The 18,371-nt window shown below is 38.4% G+C and overlaps 1 protein-coding gene across 2 annotated transcripts in view; it reads left to right on the plus strand.

Moving 5' to 3' along the window:
• LOC110445097 (homeobox protein Hox-D12-like) overlaps positions 1-18,371 on the plus strand; it is a 69,267-nt gene that overhangs the window by 41,919 nt on the left and 8,977 nt on the right. The window lies entirely within an intron of this gene.

Below are 18,371 nucleotides of genomic sequence, written 5' to 3' on the forward strand. Positions count from 1 at the left end.
ATGAAAATGAGTAAGATGGCACGCGAGGAGAAATAAGAGAGTTAGAGAGAATAATTCAGTCAGAAAGAAAAGAGAAGTAAAGCACGTAAGACTGAAATGAGGAAGATGGCGAGAAGAAAAAAGTGAGATGGCAAGAAGAAATGTGTCGGATGGAGAAAAGATATAAGATAAAAATGATTAAGATGGAGAGAGAAGTAATAAACGAGATTGAGAAAAGACATATTTAAGATGGAGAGAAGAAATAGGCTAAAAATGAATAAGATGGAGTGAGGATATAAAAGGGGATGGGGAGAGGAAATTGAAAGATTGAGAGAAGAAATTATAAGATGGAGAGAAGAAATGAATGAATGAAGAAAAGAAGGTATTAAGATGGAAATAGCCTATTTGTGAAAGGATGTTGAGGTCAGATCAAAATCAGAACTATTTACGACGTGGGTGGTTACTCCGCGAGCCTCGTTGTGGGATGATGAGGGTGAGGCGGTAGAAGTACCAACTGATGGAGATAGGCGAGAGTTAGCTTGAAAGGGCGGAATTGAATCGTGGTAACAGGAGGGGCCGGTTAGTCAATAAGGGTCGTGTTGCCAGATAGGTTTGTTTCAATATTGATGCATTATCAAATTTTGCTTTGTAGTATAAAAGAACCATATATTGAATACGGGGGAGGGGATAAAACTAAATGCATATATTGCAAATGAAATTCTGTAGAATGAACATGAAACGTGTATATTTCCTTATAAAGATGATCACTTTTGTATACAGCACGTGGTACCAAAATAAATGAATTCATTATGTATATTTTAAAAAAACATGGTGATGATGAAGGTACAAAGGTGGGCTGTATTGATGGTCTACCTGTCCCTCAAGGGGACAAAACAAGTACTTAAGACAAATCTGACAAGGGCATTAGGGTCTAGCGTTATACAACAGACACGACCGAAAATCCATTTATCACTGATTACAATTGGTTCGTCTATGTAAATGAGGTATCTTTTAAAGAGCATCAAATACTTTTAAAATATTAAATGTGACTTTTACTACTTTACTGTAAATTAACTCATTATTGACATTTCTCTTACGAGAATCCGTCATGGTGAATAGTTTCCAGTGTTAAATAGTTATACGGAAGTAGATTAAAATGACAGGAATTTATGTATTCTGTTTAATTTTTTGAGCGGAGATAGATGTAATTTGGGTACACTTTTAGAAGTGTTATTTGTAGCATCCTGTCACTGACTGGTGTACACCGGACCCCGCCAGATCTGTAAGGCATCCTTGTCACCGACCGGCGTACACCCCGTCAGATATGTTGGGCACCCTGTCACTGACTGGGGTACACCCCGTCAGATCTGTTAGGCGCCCTGTCACTGACTGGTGTACACTCCGCCAGATCTGTTAGGCACGCTTTCGCTGACTGGTGTACACCGGACCTCGCCAGATCTGTAAGGCATCCTTGTCACTGACCGGTGTACACTCCACCAGATCTGTTAGGCACCCTATCACCGACCGGTGTACGCTCCGCCAGATCTGTTAGGCACGCTGTCACTGACTGGTGTACCCCGGCCCCCGCCAGATCTGTAAGCCACCCTGTGACCGACTGGTGTACACCCCGCCAAATCTGTTAGGCACCCTGTCACTGACTGGGGTACACCCCGTCAGATCTGTTAGGCACCCTATCACCGACCGGTGTACGCTCCGCCAGATCTGTTAGGCACGCTCTCACTGACTGGTGTACACCGGACCTCGCCAGATCTGTAAGGCATCCTTGTCTCCGACCGGTGTACACCCCGCCAAATCTGTTAGGCACCCTGTCACTGACCGGTGTACACTCCACCAGATCTGTTAGGCACGCTGTCACCGACCGGTGTACCCCCCGCCAAATATGTTAGGCAACCTGTCACCGACCGGTGTACACTCCGCCAGATCTGTTAGGCACGCTGTCACTGACTGCTGTACACTCCGCCAGATCTGTAAGGCATCCTTGTCACTGACCGGTGTACACTCCACCAGATCTGTTAGGCACGCTGTCACCGACCGGTGTACCCCCCGTCAGATCTGTTAGGCACCCTGTCATCGACCGGTGTACATCCCGCCAGATCTGTAAGGCATCCTTGTCACTGACCGGTGTACACTCCACCAGATCTGTTAGGCACGCTGTCACTGACTGGTGTACCCCCCGCCAAATCTGTTAGGCACCCTGTCCCTGACTGGTGTACACCCCGCCAGATGTGTTAGGCACCCTGTCACTGCCTGGTGTACACCGGACCCCGCCAGATCTGTAAGGCACCCTGTCACCGACCGGTGTACACCCCGTCAGATCTGTTAGGCACCCTGTCACCGACCGGTGTACACCCCGTCAGATCTGTTAGGCACCCTGCCACCGACCGGTGTACACCCCGCCAGATCTGTTAGGCACGCTTTCGCTGACTGGTGTACACCGGACCCCGCCAGATCTGTAAGGCACCCTGTCCCCGACCGGTGTACACCCCGTCAGATCTGTTAGGCGCCCTGTCACTGACTGGTGTACACCGGACCCCGCCAGATATGTTAGGCACCCTGTCAACGACCGGTGTACACCCCGCCAGATCTGTTAGGCCCGCTGTCACTGACTGCTGTACACTCCGCCAGATCTGTTAGGCACCCTGTCACTGACTGGTGTACACCGGCCCCCGCCAGATCTGTAAGGCATCCTTGTCACCGACCGGTGTACACCCCGTCAGATATGTTAGGCACCCTGTCACCGACCGGTGTACACCCCCCAGCTCTGTTAGGCACCCTGTCACCGACCGGTGTACACCCGGCAGATCTGTTAGGCACCCTGTCACCGACCGGTGTACGCCCCGCCAGATCTGTTAGGCACGCTGTCACTGACTGCTGTACACTCCGCCAGATCTGTTAGGCACCCTGTCACCGACCGGTGTACACCCGCCAGATCTGTTAGGCACCCTGTCACCGACCGGTGTACACCCCGCCAGATCTGTTAGGCACGCTGTCACTGACTGTTGTACACCAGACCCCGCCAGACCTGTAAGGCACCCTGTCACCGACCGGTGTACACTACGCCAGATCTGTTAGGCACCCTGTCACTGACCGGTGTACACTCCGCCAGATCTGTAAGGCACCCTGTCACCGACCGGTGTACACTCCGCCAGATCTGTTAGGCACCCTGTCACTGACCGGTGTACACTCCCCCAGATCTGTTAGGCACCCTGTCACCGACCGGTGTACCCCCCGCCAGATCTGTTAGGCACGCTGTCACTGACTGGTGTACACCACACCCCGCCAGACCTGTAAGGCACCCTGTCACCGACCGGTGTACACTACGCCAGATCTGTTAGGCACCCTGTCACTGACCGGTGTACCCTCCACCAGATCTGTTAGGCACCCTGTCACCGACCGGTGTCCACCCCGCCAGATCTGTTAGGCACGCTGTCACTGACTGCTGTACACTCCGCCAGATCTGTTAGGCACCCTGTCACTGACTGGTGTACACCCCGCCAGATCTGTTAGGCCCCCTGTCACCGACCGGTGTACCCTCCGCCAGATCTGTAAGGCACCCTGTCACCGACCGGTGTACACTACGCCAGATCTGTTAGGCACCCTGTCACTGACCGGTGTACCCCCCCGCCAGATCTGTTAGGCACCCTGTCACTGACTGCTGTACACCCCGCCTCTCAATACAAACATCAATAGCAACCGTTTTTGTATACATATTTGTAGTCTACTCGTGTTTTTTTTCAAACATTAAGGTCGACTTTAAAGATATTTAAATGAAATTGCTATTTGAGATTGGAGATAATATTCATTTAGAAATAATTCAATCAAGTAATCAAATAAAAGGATGATCGGTGGTGTTCTCAATAACAGTTTCACATTATAAAAAAATGTTTTAAAAAAAACAAAAAGGAAATAATTAGTTTTCACTCTAAATGTTCATAGCGATATTACGCCTTTTTCCTCTCTAATAATAGATTTAAGTGTATTTACTAATGCCAGATGTAAACAACACATGGTTATCTTAGTAATCAAAATTCACATTTAACGATTTATATCTCAAAATACATTGTATTTCATTAGCAAATTCTGTTTGATCCGTCATTTAGTATACACCGTGTTTCCATGGTTACAGATACAACAATGAATCACAAAAATAGATGAATTTAATCAAATAAAAAACGGACTGTTAACAGTAGGTCGTGGTTAGTATACTTGTGGAAAAACTTGACGAGACAAGCATATCGCTGATAGCTCAGCACCTCATGAAATCAAGCGTCTATAACCAGCATCAAACGCAATGAAGACGTTCTCGAGTAGCTCCGTATTGTGAGGGCAGGGACACGGAAGCGTTAATGAGAAGCCAGCTACTGATAGGCTATTATGATACATTCACAACAACATGCAAATTGAATTGTTGGCCTTAGGGTCACCACCATCAGGCTCTGTTACATCAACCAACTATCAACGGAAGTAGGTAAAAGAAACTAAATCAAAATTTTGGGATCGGATGACGGTGTTCCAGGGCGTACGGAATTAGACGGATGTTGTTCAACTGTTGATCCACTTGAAAGATAATTTAGTTGCGAAGCGATAATACAACGTGCAGTGTTAGTCGGACAGATGTGTGTGTAGTGGGTGGTGGCGCGCGGAGCACGTGGACCTACTCACTACTACTACGTGGTAGTGTGGTGAGGACAAAGCACGTGGATGTTCTTGCTACATTGTACTATTAGGTGGTAGTCTGGTGGTATAGTGAGACAACGTGGATCTATTTACCACTACCACGCGGTAGCTCTTTGATGACGGTCAGACCACGTGGGCTTGCTACAATGTGGTGGTGGTCGGAAACCACGTGGGTATCCTTACTGCTATTACGTGGTAACGTAGTGGTGTAAGGAGAACATGTGGACATATTCACCGCTACCACGTATGGTTATTTGATGGTGCTTAGACCACGTGGGTATTCTGATTCATGATGATGTCCTTCTCAGTACTACAAACCTCTAAACACACGTTTATATTTAAAGTAATAATCGTGTACGTTCGACATAACAAAAAATAACATTATATTGTTGACAAAAACAAATGCTAGAGTGTGTGCTCGTCACCTTGATAATTACCCTCACTACAAAATCGGAATCAAACAGTCACGACTAACAAGTACATATGACACTCGTCATATGCAGGCGATACCCGAAACGCCTGATGAAAGCTTTGAAAATGTGAATGATAAACTCCAAAATGTTAAACTTGTTTCTACGTATCCAAAATCGTATTTCAAACGATAAAAAAAATCTACTAGTATGGTGTATAATTGCCAATACGCGTCTGGAATACATGTATAATATTTAACAGTTTTATGTCCCTTCAAAATAGTATTCTTCAGCAAACGCGAATTTACCACAATCATGTGAAACAAGAAATGAATTCAATGACACAAACATTTTTTTCAACCGCAAATTTTAATAGCATTTTAAATAGATTTGATACAAAACAGGTTAAAATTTCAACCTATCATAAACGTTTGAAATAGCTTAACCGCTAAAGACTTCACTTGACTTAATATTGTATGCATTCGGATGTGACAGCTTTGTAAATATTTTAATAGAAAAAAACGCCACTCTTTGCCTGTCCGACCCATTCAACCATTGGGTGGAGCCGGATTGTACGCCTAACGTCATAAACAGAAAGTCTATCTGGGTGCTGTCAAACCTCTATCCCATTAGCTTGAATAGCGCCACACGGTGTTGACGGCTCGGGTCTTCATGGGGGCTGGGACCATGCAGAAAATGAATGGCTCTTATTACCTCCATGAAACAACGTTACGCCGGTCTTTTGTTAAGTAATAAACACCGACCACTTGACGTGACAGTCCGTGATCTATTGGGCACATCCTAAATAAATATACGGACTCGGTGACAAGCATTCCGGCGCGGGCGTGAAGTTTTATACTCCGATGTAGAAAAGGTTACTACCTGTTTGACCAGCAGTTCAAACCTGGTAGTACAACAGACGGATACATTTTCACCTTTTTGTAAAGTCTCATATCATCGGATATTTTTAATTAGAATGTGATTTATTCTAATTCATAAATCTTGTCCTCTTTTTGTATAATTTTTCAGTTTATGCGTGGCCGTCTGGAGCCAACGGTGTTACAATGTAAAAGCTAGATAAATGTTGCCCATTCTCCATTGTCTTGAACAGTGTATTTATATAAAGTTACAAATAGTTTTAAATAGAGACCGGTGAAAAATATCCGGATGCCTAAATCATCAGCGGTGGCTAAATCAGTTTATTGTTTCTTCGGATTACAACATGGGTGGCAACTAATTTGCATATTTCGGCTAGGAGTCATTATGTCGCCCCCACGTCTTGTACATTATAATAGGGATAGTGCCTATCTCTGGAATTATTTGTAATTTATAGCTAGAATCTTGGAATAAATTGTAGCCATGGCTTGGGTGGCAATATTTGCATACTTTTCAGCCTCCGGCTCTGTTTCGTAAATTACACTACGAATACTACTTCCGTAGACAACGTAACGGTCTAGTCCGTAATTTATAGTAGTGGATTATGTATAACTTACCTTGGCGGCTATGGGCCGAACTATATACATTTATAACGTTTTGAATACCTAATGCGATCAACATAAACACATAGGTGTTGAAATTAACAGCTACACATATACTTCCACATACATTTACATAGCTGCGGCTATAATCACTCGTATGTGACCAATGGCCTAATAATGTATTGTTTCGCCAACAAAACATACTGTAATATTTTAGTGTGGTATTTTGAAGCTTTTATAACGAAACTATTGCCATGGCTAACTCATACAAGTGACGTCACAATGAAAACTATGGAATGATAGTGTCAGATTCAAGCAAGTCGATTTAACAGCCGAACTGACTATTATTGCGTTTTATATAAATGTGTGCTATATAAAGTCTACAAATACCTACTGTCAATATAGCGAGAGCGTTACTATTGAAGAAGATATAGGAATAAAACTACTGTTCTGTTGGATCGTACGTTTGGGATATTTGGAGCTCGGTACATCCCGTTTCTGTTTCCGGTGTGACGGTATAGGGCCATGAAAAAAATACATATTATGTTCATTTCAAACTTTTTGACAATGACGGAAAAACTACATATTTCGACATAATTTATCTTTATTTTTATCCATTGCGATTTTTTAACGTTGCAATTCTTCTTTTTATCTGTTGCCTATGGGTTTTTTAAATTTCGATTCCATGGCATGCTTTACATTCACACCTAAGTGTTTCACGTGACGGAATTCCTCTATGAACTTGCAAACGTCCTGTATATGTACATATATTCAATTAGTCTCGTTACCTATACTTCTTTTAATCATTAAGTGCTGACTGTAACATACAGAAATCAAAACTAGATTGTTGTATTTGCGATAATGGATTTTAATGTTTCATATTTGTAAACGCAGTGAAATGCATCCGGTCAATTATCTCCCCTGCCTACCCAGCATTCTACTCTCACGTGACAGACAAGCGCGTGCTGACGAAGGTAATCACGTATAATTCCGTTTTTCTCATGTTTTAGCCGTAATCAATAGATAACGGTTTTGTTCCGACCCGATAAGTCTACAACTGCCATTAAGTTTCCATAACTTCTCCGTAGTCGTGTTTCTTTATCAAACTCACCAGACGGTGACAGGCCAAACAGATATCCGGTAATATTCTCACCTCTATCACGTGACCGGAACGACATGATATCTCATGACGAATTAATCATTATAAATGTCATTTATGACATCATATTGAAAAGTTCTCACGGAGATGATCTTGTATTTGAAACATTTGTATTTTAATAAAGGAAGTGAATAAGTGTAGTTTTATTGAATCTTTAATTGTGTTAAACGTGAATCACCTTTCTGGCACTAGGAACACGCCATTTTACCGAATGTAACTTTTACATCAAGAACGCCTGGCGGCTTTCATAATTATGTACAAGTTTCTTTTTCCCGAAAACCCTGCAAATGAGATTTCACGCCGTATTATATTGTTTTAGAGGTTACATGAAAATTCGAATTTGGAACTGGATGCATTTTTTAATTCATATTTTATTTCAACAAATATCATTATAACAAAAACTATTGTATATGATTTTGGATAGAATTAAACATTATCTAGTTTTGTTATTTTTCTGTTCCTTTTGTGATGCTGTGTCATTTGCGTCAAATGAACCTGATTTGCAAACGAAGTTACCAAAACATGACCACGATGATGGGCGGTACATAATCTCTTGATGGTCGAGATTATGTTAAGGGTAAGAAATACCACGAACACCGTCTGCAAACTTCTCAAAGATGGTTCGTAGAAATACCATATATAATCATACCTTCCTGGAAAAGTAGCAAAATTTTATTTGAATTAATCAAAGCTATTGTACTATATAAGACTGATTGAAATTGCTGTTTTACCGTGTAAACCTGTGTATGAAGTTTCTGTTTTACCGTGTAAATCCGTGTATGAAGATTCTGTTTTACCGTGTAAACCCGTGTATGAAGTTTCTGTTTTACCGAGTAAACCCGTGTATGAAGTTTCTGTTTTACCGTGTAAACCCGTGTATGAAGTATCGGCTTTACCTTGATAAACTGTGTGTGAAATATCGGCTTTACCGTGCTAAACAGTGTGTGAAGCCTGCTTTACCGTGTTAAATTGTGTGAGAAGTATGCTTTACCGTGTCAAAAAGTGTGAGAAGTATGCTTTCCCGTGTCAAAAAGTGCGAGAAGTATGCTTTCCCGTGTTAGACTGTGTGTGAAATATCGGCTTTACTGTGTTAAACTGTGAGAAGCATGCTTTACCGTGTTAAACTGTGTGAAGCATGCTTTACCGTGTTTAACTGTGATAAGCATGCTTTACCGTGTTTAACTGTATCAGAAGCATGTGTTACTGTTTTAAACTGTGTGAGAAGCATGCTTTACCGTGTTAAACTGTGTGAGAAGCATGCTTTACCGTGTTAAACTGTGAGAAGCATGCTTTACCGTGTTTTACTGTGAAAAGCATGCTTTACTGTGTTTAACTGTGAAAAGCATGCTTTACCGTGTTTAACTGTGAGAAGCATGCTTTACCGTGTTAAACTGTGTGTGAGGCATGCTTTACCGTGTTTAACTGTGTGAGAAGCATGCTTTACCGTGTTAAGCTGTGTGTGAGGCATGCTTTACCGTGTTAAACTGTGTGAGAAGCATGCTTTACCGTGTTAAACTATGTGAGAAGTATGCTTTACCGTGTCAAACTGTGTTTGAAGCATGCTTTACCGTGTTTAACTGTGAGAAGCATGCTTTACCGTGTTAAAATGTGTGTGAGGCATGCTTTACCGTGTTAAACTGTGTATGAAGCATGCTTTACCGTGTTAAACTGTGAGAAGCATGCTTTACCGTGTTAAACTGTGTATGAGGCATGATTAACCGTGTTAAACTGTGTGAGAAGTATGCTTTACCGTGTTAAACTGTGTGTGAGGCATGCTTTACCGTGTTAAACTGTGTGAAGCATGCTTTACCGTGTTAAACTGTGAGAAGCATGCTTTACCGTGTTTAACTGTGAGAAGCTTGCTTTACCGTGTTTAACTGTGAGAAGCATGCTTTACGGTGTTAAACTGTGAGTGAGGCATGCTTTACCGTGTTAAACTGTGTATGAAGCATGCTTTACCGTGTTTAACTGTGTATGAGGCATGATTAACCGTGTTAAACTCTGTGAGAAGTATGCTTTACCGTGTTAAACTGTGTGAGAAGCATGCTTTGCCTTGTTTAACTGTGAGAAGCTTGCTTTACCGTGTTTAACTGTGAGAAGCATGCTTTACCGTGTTTAACTGTGTGTGAAGCATGCTTTGTCGAGTTAAAATGTGTATTGTCTCTATACTTAAAGCTCTGTTTGAAGTATCTACTCTGTAAAGCTGTGTGTGAAGTTCATCATGTGTTTAACTATGTGTGAAATATCTGCTTTACCACGTAAAACAGTAAGTCTCTGTTTAAACATGTAAAAGTGTGTATGTAAAGTCGCTGCTTTTGCGTGTATAACTATGTGTGAGGTCTCTGCTTTATCGTGCAAAGTTTTGTTTGAAGTCGCTGTTGTACCAAGTAAAACCGTTTAAAGTCGTATGTTATACTATAATATGGCGTTTTCAATACATTGGATTTAGCCCACGTGGGGTTACCGCGACGTTATGAAGTTGTCACGCCGATCACAAGCATAACACTACTCAACTAATGACTCGCCGGTGTGGTCCGCACGTCACATGACAACGATGCGTGAGGCTCCCTTAGGGTTCTACCTCAAAAAAACTAACAACTAATTTGAAACAAAAACTTTATTTGAACAGCAGATGTCATGGAAGAGATCGCCTTTTCTTTATTTCACATAGCTTTGGCACTATATACTATAGGTCAGTAAAATCGAACTTAAGTACAAATGCACTTTCTGTTTGAAGATGTTATGTTAAACCAAAGATACACATCCAGTACGTACTCTGCTCTGATAGGTCCCTTTCATGCTTTCCTGAGTGTTGTAGAAAAAAGTGAGATGGAATCAGAACCCCACTATGACAGTCGTCATGTGGGACTCCCCATAAACTCTTACCTCCAAAGTCACCAAATATGGACGCTGGTCCATGACAGATGCTAGATCTCTGCCACGCTTTACACGGCAGTAACAAATAAGAGATAACACGAAATTGTCGATAGTTTACTGCACTTTGCAGGTGCAGCAACCTGGGACAAGCGCCGGTGCGACTCCGATTGAGATTTTGTGTAAATTTTGTCATAAAACTCATGTATTTTGAGAAACACGGAATCCGACAAATGTTTGTGCATGGTGAACATGTCTGGTATAATATTTGCTGATAGTGTGATATGCTACGTGCTACTAATTACAATTACAATGATACTGACTTTACTTATATTAGCCTAAAATAGATATATCACGTGCATAAAAGGAACTTAAGTTTAATGAGTATAAACAGAATTTAACATTATGACATTTTTAAAAAGTAAAATTTAAATGAAAATATCTAAACAAGCAAAATTATATCGGTTATTTTATAAAATTTTAATGTGTTTAACTTTTAAATTTAAAGATTCGATAGTCTTTTATAGATTTCAGGAGATTGAAGCCTAAGTTCAAAGTTTTATACCGATTTTAACAATGAGACATCGGAGAGTGGACTTCGATTTTGAATGCACCCAAGAAAATTGTTTCTTTCAACTATGAAAGGTGATTATCTAAGTGTGATAATATCGTAGCTATACACCTACATCGGTATGAGCCATACCGACCTTACTTTGATGAAATAAATCAAATGTTAAAGACATTAATCATTTTAATCCCAATGACAAATCAGGCAATTTTGTATATTATCTCTGATAAACATAAAAAGTAAAAGTCAATGTTTGAAACGCCTCTCTGGTTCTTTTATCCAGTGGAAATTGTCTTCCTAATTGGAGCAATAAATGCGAATTTCAGTGGAAGATCATATTTCAGACAGGCTTGATAAATATACGAAAACTGAGATAAATGTACAAATTGTCAATTTCCCAAAAAAACGCCGATGAACGGATTGTAGTTCTCTCACAAAGAAAAAAAATGTGAAAGTCGCATTTAATTGGATTTGGCGATCGCTATTTCATTATCAGATTAAAGGGGTGGATGACAAGTTTGAAATAGGGTCGATTTTTAATTCATATTGAGTATCACGAGTATCATGAGTATCATTAAGTCCAATTCTAACTGATCTTTTTTATCACATATCGGTACATAGTAATGAATATCTGAATATTCAAATAACACATTATGTACATATTTACATTAAAAAAGGTTTAAAATATGATGTATTATTACACATCATTGTAGGAGTAAGTGAAGCGATTTGGTGACATAGAAAAGGAAGTAGACAATTTGTAATTCGTGATCAGAGTCATTACCGGAACCATTTATCTCATATTTCATCTTAATCTAATTCGTGCAGAAAACAGTTGTATTTCTCGTTAATTAGAACCGGTGTTATCTCCCTTTATGACTCATCCGTCACCCTACTCACTTTTGTAAATTAAACGTATACACCTGTAATTTCAAGTTTAAGCAATTTTGTAATTATCTTAACTTCAATATACACGTAAATATTTTTACCGGCGATTTTTAATTCATTTACGATCGAAATGAGAACGGTAAAAACAAATATAAAAAAGTATGGATATGGTAGCTGAACGAATTCATTTATTATTGATTCTCCTTCATACCAAGTACCAAGACTACTGGAACAATCTATCTATAGAAACAAAGTCATCAGCATCCATTAAACAATTTAAATCTCTTATTCAGCCCCAAGTCACTACCCCTTCTTATATTAAATGTTTTCTTGAATATGGGTCCAGAAAAGTAAATATTATACATTGCCAATTACGAAACCGCAGTAGCTCTTTAAATTACGACCTTTTTAAAGCCCACCTTCGAGACAACTCTACTTGCGACTGCGGAAATGACTCGGAAGACTCTTCCCATTTCTTACTAAATTGTAAAAAATTTGACCAATCCCGTAATATAATGCTCCAATCCCTCGATTGGTATAACGAGATCACTGTTGAACACCTTCTCTTCGGAGATGCAAACCTTGACTACAATCTAAACATTCAAATTTGTAGGTCTGTACAACTGTTCATTTTAAGCTCCAAACGGTTTAACATGTAATACCCAATAGTCTTATTGAATAACCAGGATACCTATTTCGACTATTCTCATCTGTCTCTCCCCTCCACCTCCTCTCTTATTCCAGCCCCTCTCCCTTTTTCCAACACCAACGATCTCTGTGTACTAACTTCAATCTTAGCGTCCATCAATATCATAACCGTTTCCATATGACAAAGAGTGCGTGTTCGGTTTTCCTAATCTAGTCGGCTAAGTATGTAAGGCAGGAATTCACAGAAGGACTTGGAGTGACACAGGAGAAAGGCAAATGCGGCACGGAATGTGATTGAACTTTAGAAAAGCAGAAGGACATGTATGTATAGATTAGTTATACTACTTACGCCGACTTGATTGGGAAAATCACACACGCGATCTCAAGTAAACTCTCCGAATACATATTTAAAAACTATACGTTGGTGTCCCTAATCCTATCATTACCTCTTTTGCTGTTATCCATCTTTAACATCTTATATATATATATACATATATGAATTTGTATTAGGTTATTACGTGACTCATTAATTTTGTATATATATTTTCTGTTACGGAAAGGACGTAAGTAAGTTGCAATAACTTTTGTCCAATCCATTTGTCTTTTGTTGCAATAAAATTGATTTAAACTTATTGATTCATCCTGAATAAATTAACACTCTACCCGATGGATGTCAAGTGTTCACTGAACAAAACGTGTGACGCATTCACGCAATATTTATAAAACAAAATGTCAACAACTAAAATCCCATATAGGTATAAACAACATGGAGTGTCTTTCCGGATGTACTTGCTTTGTGTTACTTGCATTAAAACTGTAGCCAAATCAAATACAAAACGAAACGTAAGTGATCACTCTTCTATCATTTTTGCACTTTACCGTCTTGCATTTACTAATTGAGATAAGTTAACGTTCTTGTATTTATTGAGATAGGTTAACCGTCATTCACTGATTAATATAAGTAAACTTTCTTGTACTTATTGACTGAGTAAATATAACCGTCTAAGTATATTTCTTGAGATTAAGTAACCGTCTCAGTATACTTACTGAGATAAGATAACCGTTTCAGTATACTTATTGAGATAAGATAACCGTTTCAGTATACTTATTGAGATAAGATAACTGTCTCCGTATACTTATTGAGATAAAGTAATCGTCTCAGTATAATTACTGGGATAAGATAACCGTCTCAGTAAAATTATTGAGATTAAGTAACCGTTTCGGTATGCTTATTGAGATAAGATAACCGTCTCAATATACTTAATGGGATAAGATAACCATCTCAGTTAACTTCTTGAGATTAATTAACCGTTTCAGTTTGCTTATAGAGATTAAGTAACCGTTCCAGTATGCTTATTGGGAAAAAATAACCTCCCAGCATGCTTATTAAGATATGATAACCGTGTCAGTATACTTATTGAGATAAAGTAACCGTCTCAGTATGCTTATTGAGATTAGGTAACCGTCTCATTATGCTCATTGAGATTAGGTAACCGTCTCAGTATACTTACTGGGATAAGATAACTGTATCATAATACTTATTGAGATGATGTAACCGTCTCAGTATGCTTATTGAGATCAGATTACCGTATCAGTATACTAATTGAGATAAAGTTATTGTATCAATATGCTTATTGAGATGAGATAACCATCTGTTTATGCTTATTGAGACAACATAATCGTATCAGTAAACTACTTGATAAAAGGTTACTGTTTCATTATACTTATTAAGATATAGTTACCGTGTCAGTAGGCCTAATGAGCTTATTCGGATCATGAAGATTGTTTTGTATTTATTGATATCATATATGTACCACGAAATGGCTTGTACTCAAACACCGTAAACGGTATAGGTAAACACATAATGTATACCTCTAATTGGTTTTATGACTCAGCTAGTTGTATAAACTAAGGATCGGCATGTTATCTTTAATTTGTTTCACTGAACCTTACGCATTAAATTCATGAATGGATGAATCCACTTTATAAATAAACATGTTCATACGTGTATCGATAATCTTGATATAGATAGTATGTATAAGACACACCTTGTTACATATATATACGTAAACACAACCGGTATGTACTCGATGTCTACAGACGAGTACATCCTAACACCTCGATGTGTCCGCCACGTGGTACAGTCCCACGTATATCTACCTCTAAACCCACGTAATGACTTCCTAAACTGATGGACGGGATCAAACGATTTGAGGGAAGGGCATTAACACCTTACTGCTAAAACTAAATATATCGTCAAAAGCACAGGAGCATAATAAGTCTAGTAAAAACTGTCCCGGTAGAACATTTGTTAATGGATTTATGTCCTACGGCAATACTTTAAACTTTTCATCAACAATAAGACGATGTTGGCCATATTTAAAGTAAAATTGAATTTTAGTATATTTTGATTTCAAAGAATTCATTGAAGAGGTTCTGCTTATTCATTAAAATAGTATTAAAATACAGCAATTCAGCTGCAATCAACATGCACCTTTCTATTATACTAATATACATATCAGTACTTTAATTAATTAAATTAGCTGGTCTGCAATATCTCTCAATTAATACAAAAAATGATCTCCCGTATTTGGTATTGACCTTTATTGTGTTAAGCCGTCGTTTGATTAGCCAACAACATGTGTGCGATGCAAAAACTCCCAGACATATTCGTTCTGGACATCTAAAGACTTTGACTATCGCTACTACTAGTTAACGCCAGATATTTAGCAGGTTCAATCCCTTATATCGCCATTTTACGACGTTAGCCTGTTATCTCGTGTAAGACGATATTTTTGGGTTAAGGAAGTGTTTCAATCAACCAGACTTGGGAGCCATTTGATCCGGAATCAATCTGACGTTAAAATTCCTACAGACGCGAACAAACTACTGATAATAGAAAAGGTGGCTAATGAAATAAAATTAGCTTTACTTTATGACAGTTTGATAGAGCTAGAACAACAGTTTCGTATCGATCGAAAGCAGGTATATTTGCAGAGCGACCAATGTGTCAGGTGAATGAATTAACATGGGGACACTTATCGTCACGGGTAAGCAGATTGACGAATAGCAGAGATCGTTACAAGGAGAAGTAACCGAGATGAGTTTGGGATAGTCAGACAATAATAGGGAGAGAGAAATAAGAGAGTCAGAGGACGAGGGAGAGGGATAGGCGCGGGATGGGTTGGGGAGGGTGATTACAAGGAAGACACATTCATATGTCTAGGAGGGGAGGGGAAGACGTAGAGAGGGGGAAACAAAGAGATGGAATTCCGGTTCAGTGCATGTAACATGATGTTAGAATCTACAACTGGTTGTGTGTATGCGGATAGCCCCAAGTTGACCAGTTGATGATAAAACAGTTATCGCCACCATTAAATTGATTTGTACACGGCCTCTAGGGTGTAATCATACTAGCGTTTCACTGCGTTTTGTTCTATACCCAACCATCAGCCCAGTGACCAGGGAGGTCGTATGTCGTGACCCTTTGTCGTAACCTCGTTTCAATACAATTTTGCCTTGACCGTGTATGTGTCACATATTTTGTTACTACCTGTATATGTATAGCACACTCTCAACTGTATATTGTTCATATATAGCAGACGTCAGATGAATTAAAATGACCGACAATATTCACTGCAAACGAAGAGACGAATGATACGTGTTATGATAATTTATGTACTTTAAAATTGAAACAGGATGTTTTTATTATCGTTTTGTAAAATTGTTTACTTTTTGTTGTGGGAAAATAAACGCGATTATTTATTTGCATACGCAAGATTAGAAATTATTCATTTTTTTTAAATTATTTACAGGAAACGACAATGTTAGAGTTCATAAAGAGGGGTATTTACAACATGTATCTATGGAAGTGTTATGCATTAGACTTTCAAATTTGGAAACAATTTAACAATACTTATTAAAAAAGCAACCTTATCAGTATGAAATGAATAAAATATGCAGTGCTGTATACGTGTTGATTCGAAACAGATTGTTAAAAAAAAAGTTTTAATTTCCAGAAGTTCTTGATTGCTAATATTTTAAAGATTTAGAATAATCTACATGAAATAATCGATAAGATTTATAAAATTTAAATATGCATGTACATATAAGGGTTTCTTGGGAACTAGATTTTTAAAATGAAAAATATTTTTATTAATGTTTTTAAAGATATTTTAATCAATATTGAAATTATCTAATTCGTTTAATCAAGATAATACCGAAGTTTAAATTCTTATAAATTCATGTGTACAACACGAAGGTAAAAAAAAATGTTGATTTTCTGAAGATATCTTAAAAACACACACACATATGGATTAAATTCAAAGTAGGGAGCCTAAACACACAATAGTTCACATTTCTTACACACGTGCAGCTTTAACAAATGTTGTTTACCACCTGATTAGAGCTGCCTGTTAATATTCATTTCGCATTTCCATATATAGATCTGTCAGATAGCCGCAATAAGAATTACGATACCATCTTTGTGTTCTCGTCAAGAAAAATAAATAATAAAAATAATAAAATCTATTTCGAGTATGTCTCAATTGCAAACTTTCAAATAATAGGTAAAAACCAAAAATTATCTCAAAGTCACCGTAGTCTGTAAAACCAGACACACTAATTAGGTTTCCAAGTCAATTGAGCATTGTTCGAAATCGTAAAATTTAATTAGTTGTATCTTACCTGATAACCTTTGGAATCATCGCACATTCAGCTATTGTTTGATATTTACAATTTTCTCTTTGACTGTTCAAATATATGAAATATTAACTTACAATGTACGGAACAATGCAATCGACTAGGGCGACATCTGGTGGTGGTTCGTGTCGCTATCCGTAGAAACCATCCACCACACATGTCATACGCTCAAAAGTATATCTTATTGAGAAGTCCGTCATCACTAATTAATCGGTTATGAAGATTACCAATCTAATTATAAGCTGTCACCCGACCTTCTAGTATTATAATGCATTTGTTTCATTGGGTGTTTTTTTTGTGGTAAATTAAGATTTTACTTAATGCATAAAAGTTTTGAAATCTAGACACGTTGAATAGATATTAGGATTTCTAGCCTACACTAAACTAGCATATAGGACGTTTTCAGTTTTCATCCTCAAAATACGGTATACATTTTCGTAACCTTGACTTACTCATCAATACTTTTTTGATAAATGCATGTATCTGTTCATCTGAAATAAAAAGTTATTTATTAACAGCCGAATACATGTGTCGACGGTAAAAAGATTATTTTTATAAATATTTAATCTATCCTTGCCAATATTAACCCCGAAGAAAATTTGAATTCAAATATTTTCCGTTGGAATAAAACGTCAAGTTAATCTGGTTTTTTTACTAATTTAATTCTTATTTTAACATCTATTACTATCCAAAACATTATATTCTTCTATAGCATGTTTTGTTTCAAATGGATATCTTACAGAATTATTTATTTTTTAATAATTATACATGTTATGGCTTATAGTTCCAAAACGATTAAGTTATGTAATATACGAAAATCTACTTACAAAATTATGTATGTCGTTTTTATTCTCTACAAATATCGATAACGAAATAAAATTTAAGAACAAAATTATTTAAACACCAATATATTTATTATTAATGTACTTCAATAAAATAAATTCACAAAGTCAGTGTTCATATTAATG

This window comes from Mizuhopecten yessoensis, unplaced genomic scaffold, assembly GCF_002113885.1.
Source record: "Mizuhopecten yessoensis strain PY_sf001 unplaced genomic scaffold, ASM211388v2 scaffold2711.2, whole genome shotgun sequence".
Taxonomy (NCBI): domain Eukaryota; kingdom Metazoa; phylum Mollusca; class Bivalvia; order Pectinida; family Pectinidae; genus Mizuhopecten; species Mizuhopecten yessoensis.